The sequence below is a fragment of the Podarcis erhardii genome, assembly GCF_964252035.2.
Source record: "Podarcis erhardii genome assembly, chromosome: 8".
NCBI classification, from domain to species: Eukaryota; Metazoa; Chordata; class Lepidosauria; order Squamata; family Lacertidae; genus Podarcis; species Podarcis erhardii.
Genome location: NC_138499.1, coordinates 68,204,209 through 68,224,117, shown reverse-complemented (window position 1 = coordinate 68,224,117; position 19,909 = coordinate 68,204,209). Strand labels below are relative to the sequence as shown.

General features: G+C 42.9%; 1 protein-coding gene across 1 annotated transcript in view; it reads left to right on the top strand.

Annotated features, from left to right (window-relative positions):
• The window catches only part of MYLK4 (myosin light chain kinase family member 4), a 98,016-nt gene that overhangs the window by 20,431 nt on the left and 57,676 nt on the right, over positions 1–19,909 (top strand). The gene's annotated exons all lie outside the window — the stretch shown is intronic.

The following is a 19,909-nucleotide window of genomic DNA, read 5'->3' as shown; positions in this document are numbered from 1 at the left end:
TATTATCTTCTTGGAAATATAAAATTATTCCAAGCAGGTCCTGGCCAATACATTTTGGTGCCTGAGGCGAACCACAAAATGATGCCTCCCTCACCATCAGGGAAGAAGGGAGTGAGTGAAGATGTACGCCAGGAACATCTTCTGCCAGTGTGGCTCCTGCTGCCTCAGGCGGTCGCCTCATCTTGCCTCGTGGCCAGTCTCAATTCAAAGGCTGATTTGACTAAGGATAGTCAAAAAGTTGGTCCACTTGATAATTCCTAGGGTAGAAGATGTCATGTTGCACATGGGTGTAGGATTGGAGTAAGGCTGTGATGGTTTGAAAGTGGTGTATAAACAATTTCAGTAAATGAATACAGTTGAAAGCAGTTGGATTAATTGAGGGAGGCGACAGGACTGAGAGCTTATGGTTTCCGTGTTGCCTGTGTGAAAGTTTTCAAAAGACTGAAATAAAAGGTGCTATGAGGTTTCGAGGTGTCTTACAGTGTAAGACCACATAATTATGACCATATGTGATTATGTCTGTTTTGAAACCAGTAGGAATGTTTCAGAGCATGTGGCCTTGGTTTGTGCTAGAAAGCTGTACATTAGTACCTTGGTTCCCGAAGGGCTTAGTTGACAAACAAATCGGCTCCCGAACGCCGCAAACCTGGAAGTAAGTGTTCCGGTTTGTGAACGTTTTTTGGAAGCCAAAAACATATAGGCATTGCCCCCATGTTTTATTGCTGCAAGTGACTGAACAAATCCTTGTGCTTAAATTTGGTGCAAAAAGATTGTGCAATCTAAGATTACAATTTTTAAGGTTGCTGACAGGAGGTTTGTTTTGTACTTGTTCGGTTGTTTCAAAGGGCAAAGGAAGTAATTTTAAAAGATCTTTGCGCTTGGCTAATTGTGAAGGGTATCTGAAATTAATCTCATACAAGGAGCAGTTGCACAACTTTCCTCTAGGTGGAAGTCTCCTCCACGTTGAGCACTCCACAAAATACTGTCCTCCTTCTCCCGTCCACTTTTTGCTATATTAAAGGGAATCATGCAGGAGCAGTGATGGCAAATTTCACCTGTGGCTTTAATTAGTTAAAAATAGGTTTCATTGAGAAAAGAAAAAGCCCTGCATGGTTACTTCCAAGTACATGTATTGTGTTTGGATCGTGGTATTGACTGCTAGGTTTCAAACTGTATTTCATATGTATTTCCCTTCTACATAAAGCTGCATTTGGGTCAGAACTTTCATATTGCTTAAATTGGGGTTGGGGCGGCAGGACAGATGTGTGGGGAAGAAGGGAAAACACAGAGAACCCAGGTAAGAGCTGCACTCCTGAAGCTTCTCACCACTTAGAGAAATTGGAAATAGGCAACAGTACTTTTATGCACACAGCCTGAAAAGCACCCTGATCAGCTTGAACACTGACCGCTTGGCAGATTGGTTTTCCAAACCATGCAGTTACAAACTTTAGCCAGTGCTATCGCCAATTTGCACCCCGACTGCAGACCCTCCAAATGTCCCTTTTTTTCCAGGGACAGTACTGGATTTACAGAAGTTGTCCCAGTTTCCAATTTGATCCCAGAATGTCCTGCTTTTCCTTAGGATGTCCCTATTTTTGTCAGACAAATGTTGAAGGGTGTGGTTGTTGTTGTTGTTTAGTCGTTTAGTCGTGCCCGATTCTTCGTGACCCCATGGACCAGAGCACGCCAGGCACTCCTGTCTTCCACTGCCTCCCGCAGTTTAGTCAAACTCATGTTGGTAGCTTCGAGAACACTGTCCAACCATCTCCGCTCCGGCGGGAAGGTAAACGGCGTTTCCGTGCGCTGCTCTGGTTCGCCAGAAGCGGCTTAGTCATGCTGGCCACATGACCCGGAAGCTCCCTCGGCCAGTAAAGCGAGATGAGCGCCGCAACCCCAGAGTCGGCCACGAATGGCCCTAATGGTCAGGGGTCCCTTTACCTTTTTATATTGTCCATTGCCCAATTTTAACATTTAACATATGTAACAGATTTCCACCCCTTGTTTTGATGTCTCTGCCCTCCACCCACACCAAGTCCCTTGCATCTCCCTTGCATTTTTCCCCTCTCCTCCCTTTTCAGCTATTAGAGGGATAGAAAACGATAGAGCAGATGACTTGCAGCAGAAGTTAGGAACTGCTGAGGTTGATGCTCACAGCCCTGGTCCATTTGAGAATGTCAGATGAATTATCTTCCAAGCGAGGCTCTGCCCATCTTCTCTGCACCTGTTTCGTGCTTGTCACTGGGCCATCACGTTGCTTCCCTTATAGGTCTGATCAAGTTTGCCGGTGGATTCCTTCCAGCCGGCAGCATATCCATGCCTTCCATAGCTAGGTAGTTCTGGCTGGGCTGAGCAAGGCCACTGAATGAGCCCGGCAAAATTTCCCTAGCAATGCCCCAAACCTGCCCCCAATGCTAAAACATCCCCACCCCACCCACCCCAAAATGGGTCTCTTTTCGAAAGGAAAAGCTGTCTGGATCGCTGGTTGCTTCTGCTTCTTAGCCTCATTCCTTTGGCACGTGCTGTGGACTCTCTTACTAAACCATGGAAGCAAGAGAAAGACCGAAGTATCTGCAGATACACAGGTAGCTGAAATGCTTTTGAGGAGGGTGGATACATTTCAATAGCAGGCTTGCCTTTTGATACGGAGTCAACTGTTGATAGTTTGCAAAAACAGGTTATGGTGTCCAGGCAACATTCTCTTTATATGCTTTAAAGATTTTCCTAAGTGTATCTCTTCTTTTAGGCTTGCTGTATTTGAAAAACTGGTAAAAATGCAATTTTAGAAACTGAAAGAGACGAAATAGAAGTGCAAGATGATGTATTCTAGAGTTATATATCATAAGTTGGTGTAGAATTCTAGGCCAGTGGCATATTTTGTCTTCACATTTTGAAAGGTTGCATCCTTCCACCTTCATGGCCATCCTAAATTCTCATTGATCCATGAAACATCCTCTAGTGACCTCTGCTGGGAGAGACAATGTTTGTAGTTAGCTAACCTGTTACTTGTACCATTCATTATCAAGTCAACCCACTATTTGAACTCCCCTGAAAAGTATTTACAATCAGACTTCTCCATCCCAACAGGCAAATTTCCATTATTTTACCCATTATTCGGTAGAGAGGTCACCATGTCTTCTCTTTTCCCTCTCCATTTCCCCAAGCAGGAACAGATTTCCCATAGGATCGATTCGTATTTGATGATTGCAAAATAATGGTTTTATAGATGAATGCATATATTTATTTTTATTCCTCAGTTAAGGACTCAAAGCTGGCCTTGCCATGTGTAAGATTATTCAGTTAGGAAAAAATGGTAAGCATGGTTTCGCTCAGTGGTGATGGAGTGGAGCAAATATAGGTGGAATAACACTCCTCTTTTGCGATCAAGTACATAGCTTGGAGATGCTCCTTTGCCCAGTGTTGTCATTGGAGACACAGTTCGCCTTCCAACTCTGGCTGGTTCACCAGTCATGGTTGTTCTGGGACCAAGATAGTCTGGAATCAGTCATCCATGCTCTGGTGACCTTGCACTTGGATTATTGTTTTATGTGCCCTACATAGCGCTGTCCCTAAAGGCTGTCTGGAAGTGGTGAAGAATGTGGCTGCCTGGTTCCTCATTGGAACAGCCGGACTGGAAGGTGTAATACCTATCCTAAATAAGGTAAAGGTAAAGGGATCCCTGACCATTAGGTCCAGTCGTGGCCGATTCTGGGGTTGCGGCTCTCATCTCGCTTTATTGGCCGAGGAAGCTGGCGTACAGCTTCCAGGTCATGTGGCCAGCATGACTAAGCTGCTTCTGGTGAACCAGAGCAGCGCACGGAAATGCTGTTTACCTTCCCGCTGGAGTGGTACCTATTTATCTACTTGCACTTTGACGTGCTTTCGAACTGCTAGGTTGGCAGGAGCAGGGACCGAGCAACGGGAGCTCACCCCATCGTGGGGATTTGAACCGCCGACCTTCTGATTGGCAAGTCCTAGGCTCTGTGGTTTAACCCACAGCGTCACCCGCATCCCGCATCCTAAATATTATCCTAAATAATAATATAATAATAATAATTTATTACCTCTGGCCTGGCCTTCCCAGCCACTCTGGGCGGCTCCCAACAGAATATTAAAAACATGATAAAAAAAATCAAACATTAAAAACTTCCCTAAACAGGGCTGCCTTCAGGTGTCATCTAAAAGTCGTTTATTTCCTTGACATCTGGTGGGAGGGCATTCCACAGGGCGGGCGCCCCCACTGAGAAGGCCCTCTGCCTGGTTCCCTGTAACCTCACTTCTAAATGCACTGGATTGGCTGCCTCTGGGCTACCAACCCGGTTCAAGGTGCTGGCAAGGCCGTAAATGTTTCAGGTATTTATAGGAGCACCTTTTTCAGTCCAGTCAGTCCTTGAGATAAGCATCGCAGCACTCCAAGATTGCACAGTATGGGGATGGATGAAAAAGTCTTCCCTGTGGTAGAATTCAAACTTTGGACTAGGTGGAGAGGTATGGGTATCTTTTGTTCTGACTGACAGATCCAGTTTTTAATCACAGTGAAATATTATTCCAGGACACCTCCTATAATCCCTAGGGAGCAGGACTAGTGGTCAGGATGGGTGAGTGTTGTGGTCCAAGAACATCTGGTGACCCAATTTGAGGAACACTGAATTTCAACCAATAGCCCATTTAGCTCGTTATTGCCTGTATCAGTTGCAGCTCTTCTTGTGATGTGAGGAGTGACAGATGCCAATGAAGATGGTTTATGTGAACCCCTCATGGTTGCAAAGAGGCTTATCCTTCAGGGTTGGAAGGATAAACTCCCAGCATCCACCACTCAGCTGGTCTGAAGTCCTTCCTGTCCTTTGCACATTTGAACGTGTCTAATTTATATATTCTAGAAAGTTGTTTGTTGGTTTGCTATGCATTTGGACACCCCTTAAAATATAACCAAATTTTGCATGATGGTTTCTGAGACCAAGGAGCCCGGCTTCTGTAAATATATGGTAGCTGGACGCCACTGGGAATCAAGATGGCAGAATGAGCCGTTCAAAATGGCACTGTTTTTTTTTTGTGTGTGTCTTAGAATTCCCAGGCAATGCTAAATATGAAGCTGCTACTATCTCATCAATCTCATTTTGCTATCTATCTGGGCACATGGACTACTAATAGTAATATATATGTCTAAGTTAGAATTGAGGGAATACTTTTATTGCTAATGTGATCTGGCAATATTTCTTCCCTTGTTCTTTTGTTGTATTTGCAACATATAAAATTATTATTATTATTGTTAAGTAAGGGCCTGAAAAATGAAAGAATCACACTTGTTTTATACAGTGGTACCTCGGGTTACAGACGTTTCAGGTTACAGACTCTTCAGGTTACAGACTCCGCTAACCCAGAAATAGTATCTTGGGTGAAGAACTTTGCTTCAGGATGAGAACAGAAATCGGGTGGCAGCAGCACAGTGGCAGCAGGAGGCCCCATTAGCTAAAGTGGTACCTCAGGTTAAGAACAGTTACAGGTTAAGAACGGACCTTCAGAACAAATTAAGTTCTTAACCTGAGGTACCACTGTATTTTCTTTCTATTTATTTTTTTTAATAAATATTTATTAAAGTTTTTAAATATAAATGCACAAATAATAAACGATCTTACTTCTATCACAACAATTTCATCACTTCTTTGGACTCCCTCACGTCTCCCGCTCCCATTTACATCGTTAAAAATTTTTTCCAAACAAATTATCAACTTGTTTACAATCTCATGTCCACTCATTCAAATATAATCTAGCACTTCTTCCATAAAAATTTTATATTTTCTTTAGTCTCACTTATCATCAAATTTAAATCTAGTTTAGTGGTGGCCAATTTTTTATAATCTAGCATCCTTCTTAACATTCAACCAAATTACAATGTTTTTGTAGATACATCTTAAATTTCTCCCAGTCTTCCTCCATCTTCTCTTCTCCCAGATCACGGATTCTGCCAGTCATCTCGGCCAGTTGCATATAGTCCATCAGCTGCATCTGCCACTCTTCCAGTGTGGGTAGATCTTGAGTTTTCCAGTTTTTTGCGATGAGAATCCTTGCTGCCGTTGTTGCATACATAAAAAATGTTCGATCCTTCTTTAACACCTTCTGGCCGACAATACCCAGAAGGAAGGCCTCTGGTTTCTTTGTGAAGGTATACTTAAATACCTTTTTCAGCTCATTATATATCATTTCCCAGAAGACCTTCACCTTAGGGCATGTCCACCAGAGGTGAAAGAATGTTCCTTCATTTTCTTTACATTTCCAACATTTATTATCAGACGAATGGTATATTTTGGCAAGTTTAACTGGGGTCATGTACCATCTATATATCATTTTCATTACATTTTCCTTCGGAGCATTACATGCGGTGAAGTTCAGCCCAGTGGTCCACAACCTTTCCCAGTCCTCAAACATAATGTTATGCCCAATGTCCTGTGCCCATTTTATCATAGCCGATTTAACCATTTCGTCTTGTGTATTCCATTTTAGCAGCAAGTTATACATTCTAGATAGTACCTTGGTCTTTGGTTCTAACAATTCTGTTTCTAACTTCGATTTCTCCACCTGGAACCCTAACTTTTTGTCATTTTTAAAAACTTCTTTAATCTGAGCATAATGTAACCAGTCTCGCACCTTATCCTTCATTTTCTCCAAACTCTGCAATTTCCAATTGTCTCCATCTTTTTCTAATATTTCCCAATATTTTGGCCATTTGGCCTCCATATTGGGTCTTTTTCGGGCCTTAGCCTCCAGAGGTGAAAGCCACCTTGGGGTTTTATTTTCCAATAAGTCTTTATATTTTGTCCAGACATTAAACACTGCTTTCCTGACAATATGGTTCTTAAAGGCCTTATTGATCTTAACTTTGTCATACCATAAGTATGCATGCCAACCAAAAGCATTGTTAAAACCTTCCAGGTCCAGTACGTCAGTGTCTTCGAGAAGTAGCCATGTATTTTCTTTCTAATTCTGCTGTGTTATGGCTTCCATGTTAGGCTGGAACTGTCCAGTGGCTGCTATTACATGCAAACTTTCCACCCATTTTGATATTTATTGCTCCTTCGTGTGCCCATCCAAATTTCTTGGAGAATTCTGCCATTTCCATATTGATTCTCTGGCATGGCTTATATGCTGGGCCATATAAGAAGGGACATTACAAGTTCATTAACTATGGCTCCAACAGCATTTAATTTATGATGGCTCCTCTGCAACAGTGAAGTAAAAACATACTCTCCAAGTGTCCTGTTTTTCTAGGAAGAGTCCTGGAATTACAGAAGCCACCCTGGTTTCTGATTTGATCTTGGAATGTCTCTTTCCCCCCTTTTTCCTTCCCTCCACATCTAGGATAACATTCAAAAATGGGGTGGGTGTGTGTGTGTGTGTGTGTGTGTGTGTGTGTGTGTAGTTACAAAAATGGAATCCTATTTATACGGAAAATAAAATCCCTGCACCAAATGAATGAAGCTGCCATACAAATCCCTTCCTATAATTTTGAAGGAAAAGGTCATCAATCCACTTTAAATTCTTTAATTGCGATGCTTCTACAGCCAGCCATTTATTAGGAAACGCGGAGAGAGTTGATTCATTTATTGTAAATGGAGCCCTTTTATTATCACATCCTGCCTTTTTCCCTGACAGCGACTCAAGGCAGCTTACTGCTAAAATGTTATTTCATTTCATTTATCTGTGGAAGGTGTTGCACGTGCTATTTCCTCTCACACGTTTGTCTTTACAACAATCCTGTGAGGTAGGTTGGGCGCCGAGGTTGTAATTGGCTCAAGGTGACCGATGTAGATGTGTATATGATGCATAGCTGTCAACTTACAGATTTGAAAATAAGGGACCAGCAGCCTCAAAAATAAGGGATCAGCAGCCAAAATAAGGGATCAACAATTACTTTGATAAAATACATATTTTGTTGCGTGCAAATGGCTTTAGATACCTATTAGGTCCATAAATTACCATATAGCATATATTCAACACAAAAAAAACAGCAACAATTTGTTGTTGACAAAGGACATCTGGACATAGAAAGGGCCCCATTACCTCTGTAGCTTATTTAAGGGACATCATCAATAAGGGACAGCAGTGGGACATGGCTCTGGGATAAGGGACTGTCCCGCCAAATAAGGGACACTTGACAGCTATGATATGATGTCTTTGTGTGTGGTGAGATTAAATGTGGGAGAAACTTCCTGAGGAACAATAGGATGTTCCCTATATTCTTCGGAGCAATGTTGGGTGGGTATTAAAAAATAAATGCTTTAACTAAGCATTTAAACCACCCAACTGTAAGCCACCCAACTTGGCCAACAAGACTCAAAGAAATGAAATCAGTCTCAAGGGCCCACATCGTGAAAAAGAGAGAATGTGTACATTTTGATTCAGTTAAGTATAGCTTTCTAGAAAGGCGGATTGTGACACAGGTCCCAGCACATGCGCTTGTCAATCAAAAGAAAGACGTGTTTCTCACATTGCTTGAGGCTTGGCATCTGTTTCCTCTTACATGTCGCACTTGCTATGTGTTAGCCACTTGTCTGCTGAATAAAAATAAGATCTAAGAATTTGTTAATTTGTCCCACCAGATCTGGATGTCTGTGTACAAGCACTTCATTACTCTCTCTTTTTATATTACTCTTTATTCTTATCTGGTTACATTCAACGACCTTGAAGGAAACCTGACCCCATAGCTACATTCCAAAGTCACAAAGGGTAGCACAACATTCAGCAAATGCCATTAATTCCTTAATTAATGTGTGTGTGTGTGTTCTACGGGCCACGGTATTTTCAAACACTGTTTCTGACTCGAGCCAATCATAGAAATGTTCCTTCTGGAATTGCATCTTGTAATATTAACTTGTTTGTGGTGGATGCATTTATGATAGATAGAAAGGGCTATGAACAGTGACCACCATTGACCAAACTGTAATTAGTGATGCCACAGAACTGTGTAGTTCAGGCATAGACAAACTCGGCCCTCCAGATGTTTTGGAACTACAACTCCCATCATCCCTAGCCAACAGGACCAGTGGTGAGGGGTGATGGGAGTTGTAGTCCCAAAACATCTGGGGCCCCGAGCTTGCCTATGTCTGGTATAGTTAATCAGTTTGGAGGCCAAAAATGACCAGTTCAAAAATGACCAGTCTTTTTGTACAATTTTTTTTTATGTTGGGAGAATTGCATCACAACATTTGGAGCAATGCAGATGTTAAAAACTAGCATCAATGCATTTGATACTTTACAGAATTACTTAGTCAAAAATAGACAGACCCTGCCCACAAGGAGCTTACAATCTAGAATAGACAAAGTTGAACTCAACAAACGGAGAAGAGGAAGATACAGTGGTACCTCAGGTTACATACGCTTCAGGTTACAGACTCCGCTAACCCAGAAATAATGCTTCAGGTTAAGAACTTTGGTTCAGGATGAGAACAGAAATCGTGCTCCGGTGGCACGGCGGCAGCAGGAGGCCCCATTAGCTAAAGTGGTGCTTCAGGTTAAGAACAGTTCCAGGTTAAGAACGGACCTTCGGAACAAATTAAGTATTTAACCCGAGGTACCACTGTATTAGTTTAGGATGAAGATGGATATGGACCAACCTCTTTAAAAAACGGATTACAGTGGTACCTTGGGTTAAGTACTTAATTTGTTCTGGAGGTCTGTTCTTAACCCGAAACTGTTCTTAACCTGAAGCACCACTTTAGCTAATGGGGCCTCCTGCTGCCACTGCGCCACCAGAGCACAATTTCTGTTTTCATCCTGAAGCAAAGTTCTTAACCTGAAGCACTATTTCTGGGTTAGTGGAGTCTGTAACCTGACGCGTATGTAACCTGAGGTACCACTGTACATTTGCATGTGAGGATTAAAATGATAAGCATGGCACAACCACGTACATTGTAGTGGCAGCGGGAAACTCCCCATATTCATTGAGTGTGTCACTTTTACGAGAGTCAAAGGACCCCTATATCTTACTGCACAAGATTGCTTTGTTTATTTAAAGAAACAGCAAATATATCCATACTACTTTCGGCCTGACTCTCATTTGCATTGCAGCACTTCTGGAAGCCAAAAGAGACCTTAAAATGAACTTAGCTCTCGTTTACACCCACTTTAAATTCCCTTTACATTGCCAGAAAATGAAGAGGCTTTTAAATACAGTATCTGAGAATGTCCCTGGCCCCTCACTGAATGGGTTAGTCTCATTTCATTCATCATTCGTATTTTGGTAGAGTGATTCTTCATGTCGTCTGACTGGGTTACCTGCCCATGTGGAAGAGCTGGGTCAGTTTTCATCTGTTAATGATAATGTGGGTTGGATGTTAACAGTTGGTGTGGGTCTCGTCTCCCAAATTATGTGTAGCTTAAGTGTCAAAACTCTGAAAACATTTGAGCAGCAAGGCTTCACGTCATTGCAATGTCTATTTCTTAATGCACCTGAGTATTCCATTCATGTTTTAAAATAATTGGGTGGGGTTTAAAAATTCTTTATCCTCAGACCTTTTTTTTTTGGACAAATTTCCATCAACGCAGCATATTGTGATGCAGAGTAAATTCAGGAAAATAGTACTAATTGCTATGGATTTGGTGTTTTTGAGTGTTAGCTGCAATAATCAGCGCAATCCTGGCAGCTTAGTGTATAGCTAAATTTCAAAAATGCAAAATGTTGTGCTTGTTTTCTACAGAGAACACTATACTAACCCTTTAATTCACTTGAATTGACTGTGTAGTATGTAGAGTTTCAAATGCTTAGGATATGACTGCATACCCTCCAACATTTCTCTGATTAAAATAGGGACATCCCATCCCATAATGATAATTTTACTATTTATACCCACACATCTTATTGGGTTGTCCCAGCTCCTTGGAGGAAAAGGTAGGATATAAATGAAATAAACGAATGAATGAGTTAACATACCCTCCAACATTTCTCGGATGAAAACAGGGACGTCCTATTTCACAACAACAACAACAACCATTTTATTATTTACACTCCACCCACCTGAATGGCACTCTGGGCAGCTTCCAACATATGTAAAAACATAATTGAACATTAAAAAGCTACCATACAAGGCTGCCTTCAGATGCCATCTAAAGTTATTTATCTCCTTGGCTCGGGGGAGTTGCTTCCCAACTGCCAGTGTTTTAAATAAATCTTATGTCAAGATTTAATTGCCAGTCTGGTTAACATTTGTACATGGAATGGGGGAGCCATCCTTTCCTTTGTGCCAGGCAGCGAATTGTCTTGGGTGGGGACCCACATGTTGTGGGGAAAGAGGGGAGAAATTGACTTTGCCATGTCTACTGGTACATGAACAATGAAGTCTGTTAGCAAACAGAGCAAGGTAAACTGCTCTGAGTTACGCTTCATGAATGCCAGCATCAAATAGAGAAGCAGTCTGTCAGGAACTTGGGAAGGAAACATTAAGGTTGCAGTGACCTCCAGTGGTGAAAAAATATCCTAAGGATTCGTTGACATCCGAAGCCATGCATGGAACAGGACAGAACTTTTCAGCTGTGTTAGGGATTTTCTGACCCGAGAGTAACAGTGGAGCTTACTTTCAAGTAAATGTGTATAGGATTGTACTGCTGTTGTGTTTTCGTGTGATTGCTGGTTTCACTTTTTCTTTGAGTCTTGTTTTGTGTGGTGATGCTGGGATATATGATTTTAAAAAATATAAACTTACAACAACAAAAACAGTTCCGAATCCAAAGATTGAGATTGCTCTGAATCTCCTGACTTCCCTCCATCCCTTCCATGGGTCCTAACGGTATTATTTACAACTGCATATCAATACTTATCCAAATTTTTAATCCTTCTAAATGCTTTCCATTACTTTGCAAGTGCGGTTAAAATCCTTCTAATGTTTTAACCTGCTTACAGTGGTCTCGTAAATAAATCCCATTCCTTGTTAAAGTTCTTGTCGTCTTGGTCATCTTGGGTTTTCATTGCATTTTGTAAAATTGTATTCTTTTATTTGACTCTGTAATCCATTTTGAAAGGTACCTGTAAAAGCACTAGTATGAATACTAAGTAATAAACAGAACTCCAAAGACCTACATCAGACCCAAAATTCAAGTGCTTCGAAAATATCTACTAATGACACCAGCATACCAGGTGTCAGCTGTCTGAAAGCTGACCGCCATTTAAATTACCCACAATGCCCGTAGCATGCTGTCACTTCACAGCACCGTGGAAAATATACCGTGCCTACTGTGGTCGCTTAATGTGGGGATGTTTCTTGGTCTGACCTTTTCTGCAGTTAAAGAAAATGTTTATTATCATTCCAGCATATACCTGTATATAGGTAGTAAGAAACAGGAGAAAAAGGTTTAACTTCATGACAAAACAAATATTATTTTTCTTAATATAAGGCCATGTGGGTATTTTGCATTGGTTGGAAAGCTAATGGAAGGAGATGTCTGCCTGTCCTCCAGTCAGTGTAGAAATTCAGGGCAGCGCACAATTAGATAGATCGGACATGAAATGCAGAAATAAAATAACAGGAGGCAAATCTTAAAACGTGCACTAAGTTATAACAATGTATCTGTGAGGCAAGTTTCTATGTGGAGAGCTTTTTAGGGACAGGTTGCCACTACCAAAAAGGTCCTTCCCTTTATTGCCACCAGTGCCGGATTTACGTATAAGCTATACAAGCTATAGCTTAGGGCCCCACTCTCTTGGGCCCCCCCAAAAAATGTAAAGAAAAAAAATACAATTACTTTGATAAAATACATATTTTGTTATGTGCAAATGGCTTTAGATACCTATTAGGTCAATAAATTACCATATAGCATATATTCAACACAAAAAACAGTGACAATTTGTTGTTGACAAAGGACAGCTGGACATATAAAGGGCCCCGTTACCGTCAGTAGCTTAGGGCCTCATCAAACCTAAATCCGGCCCTGGTTGCCACTTAGCATAATTCTGCTAAAAGTGCCTGAGGAAGGGTCTAGGTCTGGGTAGGATGATATGGGAAGAACCTGGCTTTCCGTTATTTGGCTTTCCTGTGAACAGAAAGAGGAGAAACTAGAACTTCCAGCCCACAGTAAATTGCAGCAGTGATGCAGGTGAAATTCAGAGCCAAAACAGAGAAGTTACCAGCTAACATGGCCTGTGTTGCCCTACCTTGCCCATTAGATAAAAAGCATCTCTGTGCAAAGTTGTGCAAAGGGTTTCATTGCAGTTTGTGTGCTAAGGATAAAGATAACTTGACACACAGTTAGGAACAAAACTAGGTGCAGCTTTAATTGCAGGTTTTAGTGTGTGTGTGTGTGTGTGTGTGTGTGTGTGTGTGATGTAAACAGCAGTCACTGGAGAGTCCAAGTGGTTGTGGGATCACAGGGCATGAGGAGGGAGAGTTCAGTCCTTCCTCTCCTAGAATCATAGAATCATAGAGTTGGAAGAGACCACAAGGGCCATCGAGTCCAACCTCCTGCCTAGCAGGAAACACCATCAGAACACTCCTGGCATATGGTTGTCAAGCCTCTGCTTAAAGACCTCCAAAGAAGGAGACTCCACCACACTCCTTGGCAGCAAATTCCACTGTCGAACAGCTCTTACTGTCAGGAAGTTCTTCCTAATGTTTAGGAGGAATCTTCTTTCTTGTAGTTTGGAGCCATTGCTCCGTGTCCGCTTCTCTGGAGCAGCAGAAAACAACCTTTCTCCCTCCTCTATGTGACATCCTTTTATATATTTGAACATGGCTATCATATCACCCCTTAACCTCCTCTTCTCCAGGCTAAACATGCCCAGCTCCCTTAGCCGTTCCTCATAAGGAATCGTTTCCAGGCCTTTGACCATTTTGGTTGCCCTCCTCTGGACATGTTCCAGTTTGTCAGTGTCCTTCTTGAACTGTGGTGCCCAGAACTGGACACAGTACTCCAGGTGAGGTCTGACCAGAGCAGAATACAGTGGCACTATTACTTCCCTTGATCTAGATGCAATACTCCTATTGATGCAGCCCAGAATTGCATTGGCTTTTTTAGCTGCCGCGTCACACTGTTGGCTCATGTCAAGTTTGTGGTCAACCAAGACTCCTAGATCCTTTTCACATGTACTGCTCTCAAGCCAGGTGTCACCCATCTTGTATTTGTGCCTCTCATTTTTTTTGCCCAAGTGCAATACTTTACATTTCTCCCTGTTAAAATTCATCTTGTTTGTTTTGGCCCAGTTCTCTAATCTGTCAAGGTCATTTTGAAGTGTGATCTGTCCTCTGGGGTGTTAGCCACCCCTCCCAGTTTGGTGTCATCTGCAAATTTGATCAGGATGCCCTTGAGTCCATCATCCAAGTCGTTGATAAAGATGTTGAATAAGACCGGGCCCAAGACAGAACCCTGTGGCACCCCACTAGTCACTCTTCTACAGGATGAAGAGGAACCATTGATGAGCACCCTTTGGGTTCGGTCAGTCAGCCAGTTACAAATCCACTGAGTGGTAGCATAGTCAAGACCGCATTTTACCAGCTTCTTTACAAGAATATCATGGGGCACCTTGTCAAATGCCTTGCTGAAATCAAAGTAGGCTACATCCACTGCGTTCCCTTCATCTACCAGGCTTGTAATTCTGTCAAAAAACGAGATCAGGTTAGTCTGACATGACTTATTTTTCAGAAATCCATGCTGACTATTGGTGATCACAGCATTCCTTTCTAGGTGCTCACAGACAGTTTGCTTAATGATCTGCTCCAGAATCTTCCCTGGTATTGATGTCAGACTGACTGGGCGGTAATTATTTGGGTCCTCTCTTTTCCCCTTTTTGAAAATAGGGACAACATTTGCCCTCCTCCAGTCTGCCGGGACTTCGCCTGTTCTCCAGGAATTCTCAAAGATGACTGCCAGTGGTTCTGAAATCACATCTGCCAGTTCTTTTAATACTCTTGGATGCAGTTCATCTGGCCCTGGAGACTTGAATACATCTAAACTAGCCAAGTATTCTTGTACTATCTCCTTTGTTATTTTGGGCTGTGTTTCCTCTGCTGAATCATTTGCTCCAAACTCTTCAGATCGGGCATTGTTTTCTTTATTGGAGAAGACTGAGGCAAAGAAGGCATTGAGGAGTTCAGCCCTTTCTGTGTCCCCTGTTTGCATTTCACCATCTTCTCCTCTGAGTGACCCCACTGTTTCTTTGTTCTTCCTGCTATGGTTCTGGCTGAAACTAGCAACAAGCTGCTTTTTTCATCCCACTGGGGGCGCAGTTTTGACTGGGACCACCCTCCTCACTACCATGTTAATGCCACATCCTGTTTGGCCCTGAGGGAACGATCTGCACATTCATGCAAATCACCACTTACCTGCTGCCAAAGGCAAGTGAACATTGCTGATGGACAGGGACGAGTTGCTGTCCTTAATCTCCCTGTCCTTTTGCTTGCATACTTTCATTTATACATCTGTTCCCTCCTCTGATTAAGAACAGCCTGCCTGCTTCACCTCCCAGGTCTTTGCAATGTATGTCTTTCCAAAAAGAACATCTCCTGCAATTTAGTCAATTGATTTAAGTAGGGTAGTGCCATTGCAGGCACAAGGAAGGACAATGTGATATATAGCATGCAGGGGAAACTTTAATGCTTTCGTTTGGTAGATAACTTGATCAGGTATAATAAACTAGATTTTCACTTGGCTGGAAAAATAATAATCCATCTATGGCTTAGCAGGAGAAAGGATTGCATGATTCCTGTTTCCACACGTAGTGAGGAAATCTTGCTTTCCACTTTTGTCTTGCACTGTGGATGGCAAGAATATTTTGATCCAAATTGGTGTTTTAACCTCATAAGTTCTGGTGAGGAGACTTGAACCCTTCCACTTAACTTCCCTGTGACCTGTCAAATTGGGCACTTTGCTTTCATCCTGATACCAATACCAGAAATAAACCGGACAAGAGGAGGAAAATAAATTCTCTTAAGCAATGGACAGGGAGCAGAAAGACTGTGTTCCTCTCAGCCATGCCTCCTCTCCTTGAGAGAGCCAGTGTGGTGTAGTGGTTAAGAGTGGTGGACTCGTAATCTGGTGAACCGGGTTCACATCCCCGCTCCTCCACATGGAGCTGCTGGGTGACCTTGGGCTAGTCACACTTCTCTGAAGTCTCTCAGCCTCACTCACCTCACAGAGTGTTTGTTGTGGGGGAGGAAGGGAAAGGAGATTGTTAGATTGTTAATCTAAGGAGATTTGAGACTCCTTAGAGTCTCAAAGCGGGATATCAAATCCAAACTCTTCTTCTTCTTCTTCTTCCCAACCTGATGTTGCTGAAAGTTGACTCTCTACCTGTAAACTCTACCCGTCCATGGAGAAGAATCATTTCAAATATATGTGGCTACCACAATCACATCTCATTTTGCCATAACACCACCATGGGCAGGCTTGTAGTGTGCATGCCGGCTGTTTCCACCTTCTTTTCAAGGTTAATCAGTTAAAAATAGAGGTTTGCAGAATCCAGCTCTAGAAACTGTCATGCAGAGCTTCCAGTATCTTCTCGGCTAGGCACACAACACCTGCTTACTGTCTGAGCAACCTGTCTTCAGGGACTCCCTGGAGACCATGGTCACGTACAGATTAAGGATGTGGCTTTGAGGTCCAATTAAACGCTTCTCGTGGGCATCTAGAAATAGCCTGCCTACTTGCTGGAAATTGGAAAGCAGGGGGAAACGTGACTTGTGCAGATGCCAGGAGGAAAAGGTGGCAAATAGTGCGCCCCTTGGATGAGCTAGACATGTGCTTCCTGCCATGTAGGGTTTGTGCAGTTGTAAGACGGACATCAGGTTTCATGTCCATGTGAGAGATAATGGACCTTTGAAGAGATGTTGACAGCGTTTGTGCATCATGGAAATTTGGAAACCTGTAGCTGTCAACAGAGCAGCAGGTGCTGGTGCAGCAGAAACTCCAGCTTCTGATTCGGAAAGTGGTGATGTAAGCTTGTCGTTGAGTCCTCTGTGTTCCGGCGAAAGTACCTTCCATGCATTTGCCTATTTTGGGCCGTTACTGTTTCTGTGATGACTTTCCCCCACGTGTTGTGTTTTCGAAACCATTAAAAACACCTGCGTTCTAGCCAAACCCAGCAAGTAAAAGGGAGGAAAGATATTTATCCCCAAATGCTTTCTCTCTGCGTGTCAGTGCGTGGTTGCATGTGTGTGTGTGAGAGACTTTTATTAGCCATTTTCCTGCTTAAATCTTGCCAGCAGAAGGGTGAAGTGGAAATCAGCTAAACGCTTCCTGCTTCAGAATTGCGATAACTGTGCTATAATTTGAGATGTGTGTTGTTGTTGTGTGCATGGCAGAGGGCCTTCTCGGTTTCCCCAGCCACTCTGGGAAGCTCACAAGAGAATATTAAAAACACGCTAAAACATCAAACATTAAAAACTTCCCTAAACAGGGCTGCCTTCAGATGTCTTCTAAAAGTCAGATAGGTGTTTGTTTCCTTGACATCTGATGGGAGGGTGTTCCACAGGGCGGGTGCCACTACCAAGAAGGCCCTCTGCCTGGTTCCCTGTAACCTCATTTCTCACACTGAGGGAACCACCAGAAGGCTCTCGGAGCTGGACCTCAGGGTCCGGGCTGGACGATGGGGGTGGAGATGCTCCTTCAGGTATACTGGGCCGAGGCCGTTTAGGAATAGCTGGGTTATGAGGAAAAGAGAACTGGGAACACCGAAATGGAAGGATTGGTTGGTGGGGTGGGAAGTAAAATGTAAACAATGTTTTGCAGCAAAGAGCAACTTGCTTGAAATCTACAACCCGACCTGATCTCCCCCTGGCTGTGCCTAGAATTAGAACAGAATCGTATTTAAAAACAGATGTCACTCAGGTCCTTAGGAAGAGTGTAATAGTAGCCACAGGAGTAAAGAGATACCGAGTCCCACCAAGTGACACAAATATAACCTTTTGTAGGATTCTACCCTCTCCCAGAGGTCAGTGGATCAAAATAGCAGCTCTGCTCCTACTCCCTCGTGCCACACTTGCACGTGAGTGCCCTGTAGACAATACGGAGGTACCAAAGACCCTATAGTTCCCAGTTTGTATAGTAACCAGGCAAGAAGATGGAGAATGGTGGCTTTGGCACTTAGAATCATAGAACTGTAGTACCCCAAGGGCCATCTAGTCCAGACCCATGCAGTGCAGGAATCTTTTGCACAACACGGGGCTTGAACCCACAACCCTCAGATTAAGAGTCTCAGGCTCTACCGACTGAACTGAACATGCGAGCTGAAAATTAAACAGCAGGGTGCCAAGGGACCCACAATGTGTAGGCTACGGGAAAGAAAACAAAAGTGCTCCAAGAATATAGTAATCCCAAAATGCTTCATAAGAAAAGAAAGAATCACCACACCACTGACTTTTTAAGACAGGAAGGCTTGTACAGTGGTACCTCGGGCTACATACGCTTCAGGTTACATACGCTTCAGGTTACAGACTCTTCTAACCCAGAAATAGTACCTCAGGTTAAGAACTTTGCTTCAGGATGAGAACAGAAATCGTGCTCTGGCGGCGGCAGCAGGCCCGATTAGCTAAAGTGGTGCTTCAGCTTAAGAACAATTTCAGGTTAAAAACGGACCTCCGGAACGAATTAAGTACTTAACCTGAGGTACCACTGTACTCATACTTTACTACTAAAGAAGAAGCTAAATAGACTATAACTCAGAGCCAAGTCAGAACATGGTTACTGGATTTTACTGGACTGCAGTCAAAGAACAGCGGGTACTTGCTTTTGTAGGAGAAAGGAAAGCGTTTTTCTCAAACGACCTTGCTCAAGCTCTGGCTTTTGGCAGAGGCCAAACCAAATAGTGTTGGAGTTGCTAAAGCTGATGAGCTGCAGCAGTAGCTTCTAGGATAACATAGGTAAGTTCCAGCTTGGAAGCTTTGAACCCCTGAGCTACAGCTTGGGTAAGGGTCTAGGGTTGCCGTTTTTGAGCTATTTTTATGGGGAAACGGCAAAAACGGCACTGCCGACATGGGCTGCCGTATGTCTGTATTTTCCAGGACATTTTCCCAATTTCCACCCGGACACTGCTGCTGACTGAAGTATTCTGGATATCTCCAGGAAAATCTAGACATATGACACGCCTAGCGTGGTCCTCTGTCATATCCCTATATGCATGACGTTAAATATTCATCGTTTCGAATATCTGAACTGAAGTGTGGCTAGATTTGCTTCTCGTCAGCAAGAAGAGAAAACCTGGTCTAAGTTAGAAATAGGGTTTCATTCAAGCTTATCGTAAAGAAACCATTTTTAAAAAATCCCTCTAAGTCAACTGTCCCTCAGACCTCGTGGGGGGACGACTATATTTTGAAAAAAAATAAATAAATGAACAAATTCCTATGCCCCACAAATAACCCAGAGATGCATTTTAAATAAAAGGACTCATTCTACTCATGTAAAAACACGCTGATTCCCGGAACATCTGCGGGCCGGATTTAGAAGGCAATTGGGCCGGATCCGGCCCCCGGGCCTTAGTTTGCCTACCCATGCTATAAGTGGTCTATTTATAACTTGCCTGTGTAATTCTGCATTAATTTGATACTGCATTAATTTGTAATGTTATGTGTTAGTGTTTTTTATAATAATTTACAATGTGCAAAAAAGGTTGCAAAACCATGGTTCTTAATGTATGTCATAGATGCCAATTCCCTGGAGCCCTGGGTGCCCGAACATCCACCAAATTCCCCAAGAAGGGGCCAGGCACCCACAAATTTCGGTGCCAGGGCCATGGCAGCCATGGTCGTAGGGCCAAGTTGGCACTCCTAATGCATGTGTTTTATGCTACAATCCTGAATAAACTGGTTTTGAGTACCACAGGGTAGTACTACAGAGCTGGTATGTTCGGATTAATGGGTTTCAAGATGGTGACCAAATTAGATCTTACTGGTCGAATGTATGATGTGGGACAAAGAAAGCAACTGAAAAGTTTCAT